This window comes from Pan troglodytes, chromosome 3 (genome assembly GCF_028858775.2).
Source record: "Pan troglodytes isolate AG18354 chromosome 3, NHGRI_mPanTro3-v2.0_pri, whole genome shotgun sequence".
NCBI classification, from domain to species: domain Eukaryota; kingdom Metazoa; phylum Chordata; class Mammalia; order Primates; family Hominidae; genus Pan; species Pan troglodytes.
Window position 1 is genome coordinate 172,282,457 of NC_072401.2, and position 11,485 is coordinate 172,293,941.

At 33.8% G+C, this 11,485-nt stretch overlaps 1 pseudogene; it reads right to left on the bottom strand.

Annotated features, from left to right (window-relative positions):
* Positions 1-6,497: 6,497 nt before the first annotated feature.
* LOC104006303 (heat shock protein HSP 90-alpha-like) lies at positions 6,498-7,245 on the bottom strand (annotated as a pseudogene).
* Positions 7,246-11,485: the final 4,240 nt, after the last annotated feature.

The following is an 11,485-nucleotide window of genomic DNA, read 5'->3' on the forward strand; positions in this document are numbered from 1 at the left end:
AAGAGTAAATGAAGTAGTCAGCTGGATATGGGACCTGTCCATAACTTACAATATTTATCATCAGTCCTCTGATAAATAAGTTAGTGAAAATTTTCAAACTCTCTCACTGATATAAAATTTTATTATTTAAAAACTTGCGGTAATACTGTTTCTCAATTTATTTAAAATGGGTATCCCATTTATGCAGTAAAGACACATTAATTTGTCCACAAATGAGAAACTCTGCCCTATAAAATACGATATTTTTGCTGCAAATGAGATTTTTCTGAGTGCACAGAGAAGACTGACTTAAAGTTTAGAAATGATAGTTAATTGGAAAAGAGTTTATTACCTTAAAAATAATGAGTTAAGAGTCCACTAATTTTTAAGTCTTTTCTATAATTAGATTTAGATTTATGGTAAAGCAATTATTATTGCATCAAATAGATGGTTTGAGCCTTACTATTGTCAAATGAATGAATGTTTTTAAAAGTAAACTTTTTTATCTTTTTTAATATTAATTGAGTTTTCACATGTACTCTGCAGGTTGATGCTGCCATACAAAAGCACTGCTTTCTGCGTATAGACACTATTACATGAAGATTAGAAGTTAATATTTGAATACTTCCAAATTATAAAATGCAGTTAAAGAAAAAACATTATCAACACTCCAAGGAAGCAATCAGTGAAATCTGTCATGTAAGACATTCTACAGGGCAAATGACCTTGTTTTTTTCAATAAATCAATGATATTAAATGAATAAATAAATAAATAGATAGATAAAGAAGGCTGCTACAGAACAAAGAAGACTTAAAAGAATTCATGATCAAATGCAATGTGTAGACCTTATTTAGATCCTGGTTCAAAGAAAACAACTATAATAATGATTGTTGACAGAATCAAGAACAGTTGGGCATATAATGACGATATTAAAAAATTAGTACTACTTTTATTTGGTATGAAAATAGTAGCATGATGGTTATGTTAAAAATTTGCTTTTATTTTTTAAAGTAGAATGTAGATGTATTCATAGGTAAAATGACAAGATATATGGGCTTTATTTTAAAATCTCCAGGAAAAGAATTAGAGGAGAGTGAGTAAGCCTAGACATGAAAAATATTGATAGATGTTGCACCTGAGTGAGTGGTACATGAGCTTTTGTTATATTATTATCTTAATAGGCTTGGGCTAGTATAACAAAATTCCACAGATTAGGTGGCTTATACACAACAGACATTATCATTCACAATTATGAAGTCTGGGAAGTCCAAGATCAAGTCCTTCATCTTGTTTCTTTTGCACACATTATTTTGTTTTTTGAGATTCACTCACATATTTATCTGTAATTCAATCATTTTTATAGTTATATAACATAAATTTTGTTGCTATAGACATTCTTGTGCATGTGACTTGGAACATACAGGCCCAATTTTCTGAAGGTTTTATACCCTATAATACAATAGCTACTTTATTGAATATGCTGTTCTTTAACATAGATGCTTAGTTCACTTTTATTTGTCTTTCTACTTTTAAAACGTATGTATTAAAACATTGTCTTAGCTTCAGCCCACTTATTTTGTAAATGCAACTTTTATTATTTTTGAGTTCAAAATGTTTCTAATTTTTATTACTATTTATTCTTTTTCCTGATTTTGAAAAGCATTTCTTTAAAAAATTGAAATCTAACACATTAACACATGTATACAAAAAAGTGCACAAATCATAAGTATTATAGCAAAAATGAAGAGCCTTATAAATTGACCACTTTGAAGTTCCTCTCATCTCCCTTCCAAGGCCAAGATTAGGGTAGGGCAGAAAGGTGCGTGAGGCATTAATTTTAAGAACACAGTTACTCACAGGGTTGTGCGTGTGCCAAGTTGGCACTTGCAGGCACTTGTATGAATGTGAGAGTGAGTATCTCCTTACATCTTGCCTCCTGGCTATCTCACTCTCCTGACCCCAGTTCAGGATATGGAAGCCATAAGCAAGACGTAGATGAATGAGCATTGCTGTGTTCCAATAAAGCTTTACTTGTAAAACCAAGCAGTGGGCCAGATTTTTGACTGCAGACTCTAGATCGCTGATGTCTGACCTAAATTCCTTTACCGACCTACATAGCAGTTTATTAATTCTCTCTTCAGCTTCATCTAATCTGTTGTTAATCCCATTGGTTTAATTAGTATATTTTTAATTTCTAGATGTCTATTTGCTATTTTTTTCAAATCTGTTGTCATTTTTTTTTACAATTTCTATTTTCTAAAGTTTTTTTAAGCTTGTCTTTAATTTCTTTAACTGTAGTGGTTAAAATCAGCATAATGGTTTTATCATCTGTGACTGATGATTCCAGTATCTGAAATCGTTGCAGCTCTGTGTTTGACATTTTTGCTCATGATACCTGTGTTCTTGTGTGCTTATTTTTCCTTTATCATATGATCCTCAATATCCTTGCAATTTTTTTTTCTTGGGGAAATAACTTAGGATAAAGACATGGTCATTAACAGCCATGGTTCTCAAAGTGTGGTCCCTGGACCAGCAACATCAGCATCACCTGAGAATTTGTTAGAAATATAAATTCTTAGGACTCATCCTAGACTAAATAATTAGAAAGTCTGGGGTTGAGGTCCAGCAATCTGTTTTAATAAACGCTCCACATGAGTCTGATTTATGTTCCGGTTTGAGAATTGCTGCTTTAAAGAAGATGTTCAAAGTTTATTAAGTTTCTAGAGTATCTGGGATGTGGTTAAATTCACATCTTGAGTTTTTTGGGCCTCTCAGTTGATGTCAATGTGGGTGGAAAATCTTGACTTGTATGGCAAACTTGTCTTGAGGGTGCAGCCACTATGGCCTCAGATTAATGTGGGGAGAATGTCCTATCAGATGCCTGTATCTTGAGTGGATTCTGAAATTTGATTGCTCCTCCTCTCATTTCATATGCCCCCTCTAACCGAAGTTTGAAGTTCAAAGAGTGACAAGAACTTCAAATAAAAAGAGCTTTTGTGCCACTTTTTCCTCTGGCTTCAAACTTGCTCTTCAGTTCTGGTAATTCAGTTCTTCCCTTCTGAGTAGTAATACCTTATTTTGTTAGCTTCTTAATGTCTTTAAGGTGATTTTTTAAATTTTATCCAACAATTTCAGTTTGCTTTCAAAGAGTTAGTTCCAATTTCCTAGCTTGCCATTATAGAAAATGATCTCATGCAGGCATTTCTAGGATTAGTTTGTTTTCTTCTAAAACACGATAGAAGACAAAAAAATTTACCTTAGTGGGGACATGGCACTGATTTGAAACATTCTTAAAATGCTTACCTTCTGACTTACTCCTCACCTAAGTACAGATTTACTTTCCAATAAAGCCTGTTGGCCTTGTTGAAACTGCTCTCTGTGGATGTTGAAAGTTATTTTGCTTCACACATTTATCATACGTGTTTGAATGTGATGCAGCAATTGCCTGAGACTAAAAATTAATCTTTGAGAGTTCATTCATACACTTATTATAATAAATATTCATATTGGCAGAAAGTGGATCATTCTGAGGTGGAATGTTGCTATAAGGAAGTGAATTTATTGACTGTTGGATGAAAATGACATATTTATGCAAAATGATTCTGTAAAGCAACATATGCTGTTTGCTTTAAGAGATGTATTCACACAAGAGTGTAGACAGAGAAATAAGTGAAGTTAATTTAAGATTCCAAACCTTCTCACCAGGACTTTTTTAATGATAATGTGAAAATATTGTTTTTTGCATGGACAGATATTGAAATTGCATAAAGCCACCACAATCTGCAGCTGACCTGATGGATTCTGGTGAGGCGCATGTAGATTCTAGTGAAAGGAAACCAAATATAATTCTCTGGAGAAATTTGGATTAAAATGAAATATTCTCTGCTTCTCTGTGGTTTTTAAAAGACTGTTTTGTACTTTGAACATACTGCATTCAGACAACTAAAATAAATGCAAAGGAGCCTGGAAAACTCACTAGCAGTTACACTAGAAGCAGAATGTGGCAATTATACTACAGGAGGAGAGAATTTAAAATATTACCTCAGAAAATGTACCAGGATATTGTGATTAGCAATCAAACTGTGACTTCTTTTTTTAATCTAATTATAGTCTGCATCTACAAGATATTGTTTTATTAGTTATTACAGTGCAGGTAAGCATGGGCAAAAGACTGATCTTGTCTGCAACATATCTGTGGTAATTTCCATAAAATGAATCTGAGAGTGAATTTGTTTATAACCTCAGGTGATATGATTTCCAGGTCTTCCAAAATTGTTTCCTCAGTTTTTTCTTAATTCCATAGTCAGATTTGGATATCTGTGATATGAGTTGTAAGACAACTCAAGAGCCTAAAATTCCCATAAGTTTCTACTGGTTTAGTGAGCAACGTATCTGAGAGAAATTGGCTCTCTTAAAAAGCTCAAAAACGTGTATGCTCAACTACAACAGCATTACAAAATTCTTTATATTAGAACATATTTTAAGACCTCAACATGTCATTGGGCCCCTTGAGATATTTATGTGTTCTTGTGCTATTCACTGAAAATATACAAGTTGATCTATAGGATAAATTGTTCAAAAGCTTGCAGCTACATTTACTGCTTAATATCACCACACAGAACTGCCTTTCTTTCATTTCTTATATCCCAAAGTAAATGTGGGTAAAGTAGAAAACGGAATAAAATCATTTTTTCCCTGTTCAATCTACGTACCTAGACGTTTTTAGCCAGTTGCTTCCTTATCTCCTTCTGCTTTGAATGTCTTACCTTGTTGTTCCCTTCAAAAATCACCTACTATGTATCTAATACTATGCAAAAAATCTAAAGGCCCTCATTCTTCCTTCAAGGAGCTCAATCTAATAGCTACTTAGAAGACAAATGAGTATGTAGTATTGTTTCACAATAGAAATACGGGCAATGACTTGTAGGAATTTATATAATTGGAGTGAGGATTCATACTATACAAAGGTGCAATGTTTAATTTGAAGAATATTGTTTTCTTATAAATACAGGGGCCCGTCAATAGGATTTATAATGTATATATAATGAAATTAAGGTAAAAGTAGACATAGAATCACACAGCAGATTAACTGGGGACCTGGAAAAAAATTTGATGAGCAATACATCAATATAACTCCCAGTCTACCAACCAATGTTCCCAGGTGAGCCCTGAAGCTCTTGGTATGATGGGGCCTGTGGATAAGCAGCTAATTGAGCAAGGCCAAATCTTCCCTCTTCTTGTATCATGATATCTGCCTGTGTTTGTCCCAGTACTGGCCATCACAGAATGAAAGTATGGTGAACATGAAGTGATATTTTTAATAGAATTATAATAACAATTGTCATAACCCAATATGTTATAAAGGTATTTAAAAGACCTAGATATTGGAAGGCACTTTCAGAATATGAGTACTGAAAACCTCCTTAACAATTATTCCACCATTCTTAAACTTATACCTTTGTTTACATGAGAGCCTTGAAGAGCAAAAATGGTCCTGAGAAGGCTGGAAAATAATACTTTGTGCAAACTTGAGTTATTTGTCAATGACTTTTATAAGCAATTATATGAAATCAGCCCTGTTTTTACTATATGTCTAAATTTCAGTTGCACATTTATGTATGAGTTTTGTTTCATTGTTGGAATAAATCTGCTATGTTACTTAACTTTTCAAAGAAAAATTTGAAGCTGAAATGTATGTAAGGGAAGATTAGAGTTTGAATCTACAGGCTTATTATGCCTAACTGAATGTATTTAGGCATTTGTACTCTGTGGGCAATTTTTGAGGAATATACTTGTATGCCTAGAAAATCTGAAGCAAGTGTGTGAAAAATTAACAGTCACAAAAATGTGAGTAACTCAGTTGAAAATTATTTAAAAATCAATAGCTTTCCTATCTGCCAGCAATAACCTCTTAGAAAATGTATTAAAAAAGATTCTTAGTAATAAACATAGAAAATAGTTTAAACAACCTATGAATACCTTAACAAGAAATGTATAGGACTTGTATGAGGAAAGCTATACGCTATCACTAAGATACATAAAAGAAATTTAGTAAGGAGAAGTATTTTTGCCTAAAAGGCAAATTGAATATAATAAAAATTTTATTCCTTCTAAAATTAAGTATAAATGTAAATACAATACAATTGCAATAAAAATTCCAGCTGAATTACTCCAAAATCGACTGCTAGAAATAATAGGTAAAAATAGCTAAGACATTTTTAAAAGAAGAAACATGATATGAGATTTGCATTAACAGATAATAAAATACCATACTGGCAATATTCAATCAAACTATATGTGGGTAAAATTCATTAAAGGTAAAGACAATTTTCTAATAATAATAGATTATTCAGTGTACTCTGTTGGAATGACTGGTTGTATATAAGAAAAAATAAAATTGAAATGGAATGCAAAAATGACTTCACATTAGTTTCTGATAGAGACAATTCATTTTATTAAGAAAATAAGGAGCAGTCCTGTCAATAAGATGTCAGTCTCCACTTCTGAAAAGACAACTTTAAGATTCATTTCTGGTTTTCCTTATTCTGGTGCAGTAGTCCTTGAGAGAAACCATCTCATCACCAGAGGCAGATGTGTAGTACCCTAACAGCTCTGAAAGCTTCTTCTGATTTTGAGAGTCTTCGTGTATTCCAAGCTTTATGTTTTTAGAGAACTGCTCATAGAACTTCTTGTAGTTCTCTTTATCTTCTGCCAGTTCAGTAAAGAGTTCTAAGCATTTTTTGACCAAATTCTTCCTGATAACTTTCAAAATTTTGCTTTGTTGTAACATCTTACGGGAAATATTTAGAGGGAGAGCCTCTGAGTCTACCAGCACTCTAATGAAGTTCAGATATTCAGGGATTAGCTCCTCACAGTTATCCATGATGAAAACTCTGCGTACATACAATTTGATATTGTTCTTTTTCTTTCTGTTTTCAAACATATCAAAAGGAGCACATCATGGGAAAATAGAAGGGCTCTGTATTCCAACTGTCCTTCAACTGAAAAATGCTTCACTGACAAGTGATCTTCCCAGTCATTAGTCAAGCTCTTGTAGAATTCTCTGTACTCCTCATTAGTAATATCATCTGGATTTCTGGTCCAGATGGGCTTTGTTTTGTTGAGTTCTTCTTGATCAATGTACTTTTCCTAATCTTCTTCTTCTTCTTCTTCTTGTCACCATCCTTCTTTTCTTCTTCTTCCTCAGCAGAACCAACATCTTCAATTTCAGGTTTGTCTTCGGATTCTTTCTCTTTTTTCGATGTTTAGAAAATTATTTGTTACATCTTGTAGGACCTACTTTTTGAAGTTTTCATCCCCTGTAGTTGCCAATTCTGCATGTACTAGTCCTCTAGAAATAGGTTAAACTGAAGCAACTTGATGGAAGGAATTCTCCGCAGGGCTTGTTTTCCAAAGAAAAGTATTGTTTGGAGGAGCAAAGTTATAAGCCTACCTAAGCATATTATAAAGCTGTTCAAAAATAACTCAGACCCAGTCTTGTGGATGGAAACGTAGTGCTCGAGTCACATTCTGCTTAAAGTTTAACAGATACAGATGAGTTAAAAGAAAAAAAAATCCATTTCTGATATAGTGACCTTGGAGAAGATGAAATGCCTCAGTGTGTTTGTTATCAACAAAAATAACAAAGATGAACAAGGACCCAAACTTCTAATAGGGCATTGGGCTTGTCAAAAAGCATGGCCTGAATTTCAGCCTCCACACTCTTCTGTCCCCCAAGACCCTTTTTAGCCAGGGAAATATGTGTAGTGCATGTGAGCCCTGAGAGGGGTGTAGCATATGAGCAAACCATTATTAATAGGATGTTGGCATACCTAAGACATATTGCAGGTTTGGTTCTAAACCACTGTCGTAAAGTGACCATTGCAGTAAAGCAAGTCACACACACATATTTCTTTTTGGTTTTCCAGTGCATAGAAAAGTTATGTCATACTATATTGTAGTTTATTAAGACATAATGCTATTATGTCTAAAAAACAATGTACATACCTTAATTAAAAATGTATTTTTCCTAAAGAATGCTAACAATTGTCTGAGCCTTCAGGGAGTCATAATCTTTTTGCTGGTGGAGGATCTTGCCTTGATGTTGATGGCTGCTTACAAATCTGGTTGGTGACTGCTGAAGATTGGGGTGGCTGTGGCAATTTCTTAAAATAAGACAACAATGAAGCTTGACACATTGACTCCTCCTTTTGCAAAAGATTTTTCTGTAGCATGCAGTGCTCTTTGACAGCATTTTATGCACTGTAAAACCTCTCTCAAAATTGGAGTCAGTTCTCTCAAAACTTGCTGCTGCTTTGTCAACTAAATTTATGTAATATTCTAAATCTTTGGTGTCATTTTAATAATGTTCACGGCATCTTCATCAAAAGTGGATTCCATCTCAAGAAACCGCTTTCTTTGCTCATCCATAAGAAGCAGCTCATCATCTATTCAGGTTCAATCATGAGATTGCAATGATTCAGTCACATCCTCAGTCTCTCCTAATTCCAGTTCTCTTGATATTTCCATCACATCTGCAGTTACTTCTTCCACTAAATTCTTGAACCTGTCAAGGTCATCAGTGAGGGTTAGAATCAATTTCTTCAGTTAATATTTATGTTTTGACCTGCTCCTATGAATCTCAAATATTCTTTATGGGATCTAGAATCGTAAATCCTTTCCAGAAGATTTTCAATTTACTTTACCCAGGTCCATCAGAGGAATCACTATCTTTGGGAGCAACAGCCATATGAATTGTATTTATTATATAATAAGACTTGAAAGTCAAAATGATGCCTTGATCCATGGGATGCAGAATAGATGTTGTGTTAGTAGGCATAAAAACAACATTCACCTACTTGTACATCTTCATTAGAGCTCTTGGTGACCAGGTGCATTATCAATGAACAGTTATATTTTGAAGGGAATCAAATTTTTCCTTCTGAGTAGTAGATCTCAACAATGGGTATAAAATATTCAGTGAACCATTCTGTTAATAGATGTGCTATCATCCAGGCTTTATTGTTCAATTTATAGAGCACAGGCAGAGTAGATTTAGTATAATTTTTAACCTTAGGATCTTTGAAATAGAAAGGGGCATTGTTTCACCTTAAACTTACCAATTGCATCAGCCTCCAACGAAAGAGTCAGACTATTCTTTGAAGCTTTGAAGCCAGGCATTGACTCCTCCTCTCTAGCTATGAAAGTCCTAGGTGGTATCTTTATTTTTTTTTTAACTTTTATTTTAAATTCAGGGATACATGTGCAGGTTTGTTATATAGGTAAACTTGTGTCATGAGAGTTTGTGGTACAGATTATTTCATCACCCAGGTGTTGAGCTAGTACCTATCAGTTATTTTCCTGGATCCTCTGCCTCCTCCCACCCTCCATGCTCAGGTAGGTCCAAGTGTTTGTTGTTCCACTCTATGTGTCCATGTGTTCTCATCATTTAGCTCCCACTTATAAGTGAGAACAGGCAGTATTTGATTTTCTGATGCTACATTAGTATGCTAAGGATAATGGCCTCTAGCTCCATCCGTATTCCTGTAAAGACATGATCTTGTTCTTTTTTATGGCTGCATAGTATTCCATGGAGTACCACATTCTTTCAATAAAGGGTATTTCATCTATATTGAAAATCTGTTGTTTAGTGTGGCCACCTTCATCAATGATCTTAGCTAGATCTTCTGGATCACTTGCTGCAGCTTCTCTATCAGCACTCAGTGCTTTACCTTACACTTTTTTGTTATGGAGTCAGCTTCTTTTCTTAAATCTCATGCACTGATCTCTGCTAGCTCTCAACTTTTCTTTTTCAGCTTCTTCACCTCTCTCGGCCTTCACAGAATGGAATAGAGTTAGGGCCTTACTCTGGATTAGGTTTTGGCTTAAGGGAATACTGCAGTTGTTTTGATCTTTTATCCAGACCACTAAAACTTTCTCCAACTCAGCAAAAAGGCTATTTCACTCTCTTATCATTTCTGTATTCACTTCAGTAGCACTTTTAATTTTCTTCAAGAACTTTTCCTTTACATTCATAACTTGGCTAAGTATTTGCTGCAAGAGCTTAGCTTTTGGCCTATTTTGCTTTTGAAATATCTTCCTCATTAAACTTAATCATTTCTAGCTTTTGATTTCAAGTGAGAGATCTGTAACTCTTCCTTTTATTTGAAAACCTAGAAGCCACTGTAGGATTATTAACTGGCCCGCTTACGATATTGTTGTATCTCAGGGAATAGGGAGGATCAAGGAGAAAGAAAGAGATGGGGAAACGGGCAGTTGGTAGAGCAGTAAGAACACACCCAACATTTATCAATTAGTTCGCTGTCTTATATGAGTGTCGTTCATAGTGCACCAAAACAGTTATGATAGTAACATCACAGATCACCATTCTAGATAAAACATAATGAAAAAGTTTGAAATATTGTGAGAATTACCAAAATGTGACTCAGAAACACAAAATGAGCACATGCTGTTGGAAAAGTGGTGCCAATAATCTTGCTTGATACAGGATTGCCACAAAATTTTAATATGTAAAAAACATAGTATCTGCAAAGTGCAATAAATCAAAGTGCAATAAAATAAGGTATGCCTGCATGTACACGTATAAAATAACTAATCAAAATTCTTTTTAAAAGTTTAGCTAATGTGATAGGCTAAAAAGCAGCATGTTTTTGGAATTATAATTTACATTTCTTGTACAAGCAATATTTAGCATTTATCTCTCAATGTTTATTGGCAGTTTGTACTTCTCTGATTTAACTATTTATGTCCTTAGAACTTTATTTGTTCAGTTTTGTCATTTACTACATGTTTAAAATTTTTATACTGGGGACATTTTATACTCAGAGAAAAGGCACCTTTTTTTAAGTCTACAAAGACTAAAAAAAAGTCATGAGACTGGTTTATTTTTGGAGATTTTCTCTATAATTAAATAATGAAAGTCAAGGCTAGAGATGTTAATTAAGAATAAGTTTGCAATGTGCCTTAAATTCCAAGCAGAGTAAATTGTACTTTATCACAGGGGCAATAGAGAGCAATTGAAAATTTTGAGTATGAATGTCGTGAGATGAACACAGTGCTTATTATTATTTATTTGATAAAGGAAAATATGTAGAAAAGGTTTATAACTATCCTCTGCCCTTTGTTACCATATGGTGACCTGCTGTTTTCTCCCAAATTTCTCTATTACATTTATGTTTCCCTGGTGTTAAGAAGACTTTCAGGTATAGTAAAGAGTAATGGCCTAACACCAAGAAAATGGAAATTTGAGCTCCAGATTATAAATTTTGCTGCAGGTAAGGGCATGAAAATGAGAAACAATTTTTAAAAAGTGATGAGATGAGGTGCTTGAATAATTTAAAATGAGATGGGTCAAATCCTGCTACAAATAAAGTTTGCAGAATAATTGGGATGAGCAGCTGAAATTAGATTTTTCAAAATTTTTCTATGTCTGTAATTTGTGATTAACCTGCCATTAAAAAAGAACTATATACTTTCTTTTAAAAA